The following is a 9,089-nucleotide window of genomic DNA, read 5'->3' as shown; positions in this document are numbered from 1 at the left end:
GTCAATATATGAGATATTTGGATTATTATAAGTCGTGTTTGTGGGAAGCTTTCAAATCCAAAAGACAAGACCCGGTTTTTCAAAGAATAAGTGCTACAAATCGGGAAAGAGCATCAAGTCCCGCATATCCGTACCGAAAAGGACGTGTCGGATATGGACGCTTAGAACAATCCATGGTAAGTATTTATAAATTGCGATAACAAATTTGTTCATCATATATTAGTTTTATCTGATCAAATTGTATGACTTAATGTGTAGCTGCAGAAGGAGGAAAGTTCAGAAACATCTCTTCCTGCACATGTTTTGTGGAAGGAAGCCCGTGTGGGCAAATCTGGAGTTCCTCAAGAAGAAGTTTTACACGTATACCAGAAATGTGTAAGTATAACATTTTTTCATTAATTGAATAACATTTTTATACACAAATATTTGACAAGTATACGGTATTCATCTGATTTTTCAGGAGGAGCTATCTCAGTCTTTATCTCCCGATGATACTAAGGGCATACTTAGTCGGGCATTAGATGTCCCTGAGTATTCTGGTCGGGTGAGGGGTAAGGGATTTGGAGTCACTCCGACCTCCCTGAGTATTAAAAAAGGAAAGGCTCCTAGTAATCGGGAGCTTCATGCAAGATTGGAAGCCATGCAAGCTGAGCTTGATGCATTGAGGAGAGAAAGAGAGGCTAGCGCCTCAACAGTATACAGAGATGCTTCGGACAAAAACAGTATCAACTGTACCTTTCAGCCGAACATTCCAGAGGTAATTACATATAATTGTCTTAAATTGAACTATTTGCTTAAATTATGTATTTGACATATATACACATTAACGATTTCTTGTTATTATTGGTTTTAGGGCATTTCCCATTGTCAGTTGTATTTGTCGTCACCATACTATCGGATGGTTGGCAAGGGAAAAGTGCATAACGTTAGCGGAGTATTACTCCACACTAGAGAGCTCCCTGCTGGATGTTTGAAGGTATCAGTTGATATTGCAGTTGAGCCGAATGCAGCATTACCATATCCTAGCGATGATTCGGATGCAACAACGGTGCACGAAGCAGTAGGTTCGTTTGTTGCATGGCCGACAAACCTCATATGCGTAGGATATGAGGTATGCTTAAAACTTATGTTAACTTTAATGTGTATATTCAAAGTTTAAAATTTATGCTTAAAATTTTACTTACATATTTTCCTTGGTTATGTTAAATAGACTCCCACAAAATCCAAATCAAAAGATAATGCGATTCCACGGCATACCGAGTCCACGGTTTCAAGAAAAGAGGTAATATACAATTATATGACATATATTCATGGAAGTTGTTACATTCTTAATTTGATCTAACTATTTATATGACATGTAGCTTCAAGAAAATGAGGTTAGCAATGCCTCCGCACAACAAAAAAAGGAGGTTAGCAACGCCTCCGCACGGGTAAAAAGTTCTGGTGCTAAGAAGACCGTAGCTAGGAAAAAACCTACCACCAAGTATAGGTCGTGCCTCAGGACATTTCTAGAGATGACCGATATACCGACCGGAGGTGTTCGGACTGTACATATGGAGGTAGGGATTTTCGGCTTTGATCACGACCAAATGATTGGTAATGAAGACTTCATGCAAGTTTTTAGTCATGAAGAAATCGGCGTCACCGTTGTCAATACATATATTAGGTAAATCCGGTCTACTTTGTTTTATTAATTAAACAACTTATGTTAATGATGTTTACTTTATGTTAATCCGGTTTACTTTATGTTTCAAAAGAGGTGTTAATGATGTTTTTATATTAGGTTTTTGTATGACAAATTGATGCGCCCCAATGGTTTGGACGTGTCATTCGGATTCTTAGCACCCGCGACCGTCAACTTAGGTTTAATCTTAAGTAGACCGAATACCGTGACGGAGTACGTTCTTCGGATCCTCATGGACAATAAAGATGCGGAGAAGTTGTTTTTTATACCGTTTAATACCGGGTTAGCATTTCATTCTAAATTCATCTATTATAATTATTTTCCAAGTTACCATCTAACATTTGCCTAATCATTACAGTGGACATTGGTTGTTGCTCGCAATCAATCCTATCCGAGAAATTGTGTATTATCTTGACTCGTTAGGAAATGATTGGACAACATACCCGGATATGAAGGTCCTAATTGACACGTAAGTGAGAATGTTCAAAATTTTTCTTAGTTTATGTGAATTGTTCTAATTGCTTCATTTTTATTTTATTAGCGTCCTACAAGCTTTTCGGGCCCAACGAGATATCCAAACCTCAAGGAGGGGCGCCAACTCCATTACATGGATTAAAGTGGCGGTATATTTTTAATTACCACATTTTTTATTATATTAGTGATGACACTTGATAAAACTTAGGATTTATAATCCATATTTTTTTTTCATATGTAGTGTCCTCAACAACGTAATCAAATAGATTGCGGGTATTTCATGTTGAGGTTTATGCGAGATACTCTTGCTTTGGGCCGATTAATGATTCCCACCGATGTATGTATTTCTAACTTATGAGTTATTTTTATATTTACACATATCTCATATAATTAAATAGTTGGAATTAATTCAAAATATGTTATATTATTATGTAGTACTTTGAGGAATTCAAGTGTGCATTTTATACAAAGGATCAAGTGGACGAAATCAAAGAGGAGTGGTGTCAATTCATGATAGAGCTCAATGTTTTTTCATAAATTTGTGTAATTACTGTGTACATTTGTAGTATATGTAATGACTTGTAAATGTGTACATAAATTTGTATATATTTTGATACATTTAAGGCAAAATTGGTTTGAATTGGTATATATATATATTTGTTAGCCAAAAATTGGTAGAAAAAAGGCCAAAATGGCATATATAAAATGTGATAATTGTCTGTCAAAATCTGGTTGAAAACAGGTAGAAATTCTGGTTTATAAACCTGGAAAAAATGTGGTTTAAAACAAAAGCTTCAAAAAATTTCGTATACCTTAGACAGCGCTTTTGTAAAAAGCGCTGTCTAAGGGGGGGATTAGAAAGCGCTTTAGGCAAAAGCGCTGTCTAAGGGGGGGGGGGGGGGGGGGGGGGGCTTAGACAGCGCTTTTTGAAAAGCGTTGTCTAAGGTATACCTAAAAAAATTAAAATAGGAGGGTCTTAGAAAGCGCTTTTGGCCAAAGCGCTGTCTAAGGGGGTGGGGCTTAGACAGCGCTTTTCAAAAGCGCTGTCTAAGGTATACCTAAAAATTTTAAAATAAGAGGGTCTTATAAAGCGCTTTTGGCCAAAGCGCTGTCTAAGGGGGGGGGGGGGCTTAGACAGCGCTTTTAAGATTTAAAAAAGCGCTGTCTAAACCTATAGCAGCGGAGGTTTAGACAGCGCTTTAAAGCGCTGTCTAAGGCTAAAAAAAGCGTTGTCTAAGGTCTTGTTTGTTGTAGTGTGCGCATGTAGCTAAAGACACATGCATGCGCCAGCAACCCTGCTGCCTCCATGCAATGTTCTAGAAGCTGACGTCAAGGGAGTTGGCTCTTAAGGCTAAATGGATGGGTCAGATCAACCTGCGCATCTTTCAGATCAACTAGCGCATCTCTTTGAAAAGGTGGTTACTTTCGTAATTTTTTTTAAAATGGTTATTTTATCATTTAATTTTTAAAATATGGTTATTTTAAAAAAAAATCGATTCTTTGAGTTTCAGAGGAAACACAGATAGAATTTAAGAGGCTTCTTTAATAATAAAATGGACGTCGATAGCATTTAATGTTGTTCATTTTTAATTATTATTTTATTTATTTAATATATATCATATAATTATGTAATATTTAATATTATTTTTTAGTGTGAAATTCTATATAAATAGATGTGTGTCTTCTATCATTTTTCACACATCTTTTCAATTTTTTTTATTTGTTCAAACATGAATAGTAAAAGACATGAGCATGTTTTTTATTCGAGAATCAAGTCTCCGATTAAAATTCATTTTTGGAACATCTGAAGTTTTGAACAACTTGAGAGGAACTCGATCTTTTGGTTAGACAGGGAGATTAATAATTGTGAAAGAATTAGAAGTATTGAGAGACTTGTTTTGTACATCTCTATTGCATATGACAATAATGATATCCAACGTATATGAAAGTTAGTTAAAGATGACAATGATGTTAGGGATATGATGTCTGCACCAGATTATATTGTTTTGATTGTTGTAATTTCTTAGATATGTTGTGGTGTTAAGTCTTTTTATTTGTTTTTTATGTTGTTGTTTTAGACGCGTTTGTTTTTTGCTTTCTTGTAACCAAATGTTGTAATCCATATTAAATGTGAAGTTTACAAAAGATGTAACAACATAGTTAAATCTTCTAGAACTTGTTCCAACATTGGGACAATATTTTCGTGTGTGACTGGAAAGTCAATATATTACATACGTTCTTTCCATTTTCTCAATTGTATCAATTTCGGTTCTAATTCGTGTGTTGGTGGGGCGATTTTTTTGTTCCTTCTCATATTTTCGTTTTGGTAAATTATGCGTCTTGACGAAAACTAGAACATGTCACAATTGATGGATTTAAATTATTAAATTGTTATTCGATAGATACAAATGATAACATATTATAATATTATTGAATAATCAGGAATAACAAGAATGGTGTACCTTGTAGAAGTTGATAAGATTGTTGTCAAAGATAATGAGTATGAGAGCATTGCTACCCTTGTTGCCCTTTAGGGTTTTCATTATGTGTTAATCGTCTAATGGGACAATGCTTAAATAATTAAACGGTTGAGCGTAAGGATCTCTCATTGGGCTTAACTGAATGGTCCAACACATCATAGTTCATTTAGGCACAAAACTCAATCAAGTCATTCATCAATAATTAGTGTTTTATAAGAATTGATCATAATCACTTCTAGAAAATTCGCTTTTAGTGATCGAATTAGTGACTGGACTATTTTGGTCATTATAGCCACCGAAATTAGACATCATATTAATAAAATTTCAAAGGTCACTAAATCGGTCACTAAATAATATTAGCCACCAAATTAGTGACTGATATTTTGTGACCATAATTTTCAGTCTCAAGTAAGCATTTGTATAAAAAATTAATTTATAAAAACCTTTAGTGACCAAAAATTCAGTCACTAATAATTTTTTTCTGTATTAAGTTACATCCCCCAATTTTTTCCTTTTTTTAAATATTTTAATTCCTTTTCAATTTTTATTTTTTAGTGAAAGTTTTATTTTTTTTAACAAATAAAATATATATTTATATAAATAATTTGTTCATACAAATTTATTAATTAAAAAAATATAATTTTAATTATAATTAGTTTAATAATTTTTTTAAATAATATTTAAAATTTTAATTTCGTTTATAATATATACAATTTTCAAAGAAAATATAACTACTAAAATTAAGTAGCCTAGTGGTCACGTTTGAACTTCTGAAAGATAAGGATGTTGGTTCAATTTTTGAATATGACAAATCTTTTGATTTTATTTTGAGTTCTTTAATTAACTGAATTTCGGTCAATAGTTCTGTCACAAAATCGGTCATTGAATTACGGTCGCTAAAGGTTAGCGACTAGCACTTTTCCAACCGAAAATTAGTAGTCGCTTTATAAGTCGCTAAACGTTATAGTGACCGGTTTTTAAGTTTTTTCAGTCTCTAATTCGGTCATTAAACGCGAATCTAACAATATCTCATTTAGATGACAATAATTAATTATTAACAAATTAATTTAATATTAAAATATCAATAATTGTCAAAAACACTAATCAATCAAAAGAGTTGTAAATTTAAATATTACAGAAATTGTATCTAATAGGAAAAACAAATCATACATGTTAAAGACTCACAACTTACATAAAGAATGATGAATTTAGAGTAACATATTTAAATTAAGAGAAATGTGTTATTAAGAATTACTTGAGACAAATGTTATTAATAGACTTCTCTCACAAACGCAGTTTTGTGCAGGGATGGAAAACGGGCATGCCCAGCAAAAGTCCACCAAAAATGGGGTGGGACGGACATAATCGAGGATGCGAATCTAAAACTTAAATCCTCCCCGCACTAAAGTGCAGGAGGGGTAGGCTTGCATGCACTTTATCTTTTAAGCCTAAAAATACATAAAGTTATGTTAATGTCCACACCCATAAAAGCCCATAAAAAACGGAGCGGGGCGGGCACATTAGATGGTGAATGCCTAAACCCTTTGGTCCGTCTCACGCTAAAGTGCGAGCAAAGCAGGCATGTCCAACGGATCGAGCTCGTTTCGTTACCCCTAGTTATGGGTAGGTTTCTAGTGCCCTTAGAGAGAGAGAGAGAGAGAGAGAGAGAGAGAGAGAGAGAGAGAGAGTATTTTTAAAGTAAAAACTATGAGAAAAGGATTTCTTTTTATTCTTTAATAATTTGTGTTTGGGATAAAAAGTTGTTACATGGTTGAATGAGGGACAAGAATTCATGTATTTGTCTAGTCCGTTGCCATTTGTTTTGTCCAGTCTCATGATTAATTTCTGCATCAAACATAGTACATAAATAATTATCATGTCTGTCATACGGTGAACTGACTTTGTGTGTTTTTGCTTTGGAAAGCAAATGTCGCGGATAGCAAGAGTCGCCACCGACTTTTCTTTTATCCCATAAGGAAAGGTGGAAAAGAACAGGAAAGACCTTAATTAGATTTTGGGTTCGGGAGGTACATTATACAAAGGGAAGGTGTTAGCACCCTTTGTATCCATGGTTATCCATGGGGTCTTAATTGCTCGATCACTTATGTTTGTCTGAAAAAAGTGTTTGTGAATTGCTTAAAAAATGTTTTGAAAAGAGAGTTTAACTTTGTAATGATTCTTGTACGAACATATACAAAGTATTTATCTCGTTTAATTTTGAAAGCGGTTTAGAAAAATATAACTTGGCAATGATTCTAGTACGAATGTATACCAAGTGGTGATTTTCTAGTATTTGCAAAGTGTGAGGTATGAAAAATGTTTTAGGTTGTGAGCCAGCAATTAAGAGTTATACCGACCCAAGGTCTTTATGGGCATTTCCTATCCTTATGAGGGTAAAACTGTCGTTACTATTGAGAAGTAAGTAGTTTTATCCTTTGGATGTAAAAGGGTCATCATAGGGTCATCGTTTGGTCATTGAAGACAACATTTGTAAGGATACCTTAGCATTCGAAGGGACGATCATCATTAACCGTAGGCTACAACGACGGGTCATCGAGGGACAAGATCATATATTCGTAGGCAACATCCGAGGGACTATGATTTATTTTATAAGGACATGATGAGTTAATCGAAGGGTCTTTGCTAAGTGTATCCCCACATTTGCGGGACATGACCATAATACTGTAATATCGTAAGGCAACAAAGAGAGGTCCAAGATCACATATTCAAAGGCAGTATTTTATAATCAATTAGGTAGTTGTAGTCAATTAAGTAATTAGGTCCACATTATAATCAATTAGGTAATTATGATGAATTTCCACAAGGGTATCCCACAAATAAAGTGGAATACCTAGCAAGCTACTTTTTCTGGGAATATGTGAACCCTTACAACATTCAGCAAACAGGTCAGAATACCAAATCAGGGTGCAATCGAGAATTACACCGCAAAAGAAACACAGCAGTAGGAATGTCAGGCAAAATAACACATGGTTAGAATAAAACAGATCAAATAAGCATAGAACAGAACAGAAAAATCAACGACTGTCACGTTCTCTCCTGCCTCGCCTAACGAAGGCTTAGCGAATGCTCGCTGCATGCTCGCTTAGCGATGTGCTAGCGAGCGGCTGCGGGTTCTGGCTTTGATAACAGTACAATTCCAGAAAGCTCCCAAACCCTATGGCATCCATTACAGAAATTACATGGTTAAACGTTCAAGACATCCATACATACTTAAATTCACATGCAAAACTTAAGATATTTTTATAAATTCAATCATAATGCCACATGCAAATTAAGAACCTAAAGCGATAATAGTAATGCAAACCTGTTTGCAATTGAATTGCAACCTTGAATGGGCGAGTCACTCTTAGGATTGGCGCCAGATTGAGTTGGGCGGAGGTAACCTTGGTGCAGATGAGTTTCCTTCAGGGTTTCCTTTAGGGTTGCTCTGAATTCTCTGGGTTAGCCTCCAGGGTTTGTTGTGCCTTCTCTCTATCTCCCGTTTTCGTTCTCTCCTTTCTGACTGAAGTGTTGGTATTTATAATGCTTTTTCGTGACCTAATGGGCTCAGAATGAAGCCCAGAATTTTCTGGTATTCGCAAGCTTCGCTAGGCGAGTGACATAGCGAAGGGTTCGCTAGGCGAAGGAGTTGCTCGCCTAGCGAGCATGCCAGTTTGAGCCATTTTCTGGATTGGGCCACCTGGGTGCTGGGCCTTTGTTCTTTTAAGATCAATGCCTTGAAAAACGAGTTAGAGTGCCTTGAAAAATGTCTTGCAAGATTAACGGGCAAATTTTAGGGTATGACAGCTGCCCCTGTTCAATATTCTTAAACCGAGAGAGTTAGAATGGTATATACGCCATTCGTGGTCTGGAGGTGGGGGATTATTGAACACTTAGAATGCCCCAGAAATTTGCACTTGTTAATTAGTCTTGATGGAGATGGGCTTAAAGATGTCGTCCAGGAAGTTTGATGATGAGAGCTTCAGAGTGCGTCGTACATTAGACGATATCTGAAGACATGGGTGTCATACCGGGTCATACGCTAGACCGTATAGTGAGTCATCCATTAGGCTGTCGACTTCGTTGGGGAGTCAGAGTGTGTTATACGCTGCTGGGGATAAGGGATCAGAATGGACCATACGCCAGACCGTATCTGAATCGCAGAATGAGTTATTCATTAGGCGGGTGATTTCGCCGGGGAGGAAAGATCAGAATGGATCGTACGCTAGATCGTATCTGAGTTGCAGAATGAGTTGTCCGTTAGGCTGTATCTGAGGATGAAAGGGTAGTCGTACGCTAGACCACGTTTCAGAATGTACCGTACGCTGGGTAGTATCGGAGGAATAAAGATCAGAATGGATCATACGCTAGATCGTATCTGAGGGGATGAACATCCAAATGGGTTATACGCTAGACCGTTTTGGAACAGTTGGAGGAACCATACGTTAGGC

The sequence above is a fragment of the Lathyrus oleraceus genome, chromosome 7 (assembly GCF_024323335.1).
Source record: "Lathyrus oleraceus cultivar Zhongwan6 chromosome 7, CAAS_Psat_ZW6_1.0, whole genome shotgun sequence".
Taxonomy (NCBI): Eukaryota; Viridiplantae; Streptophyta; class Magnoliopsida; order Fabales; family Fabaceae; genus Lathyrus; species Lathyrus oleraceus.
Note: the sequence above shows the minus strand (reverse complement) of the source record.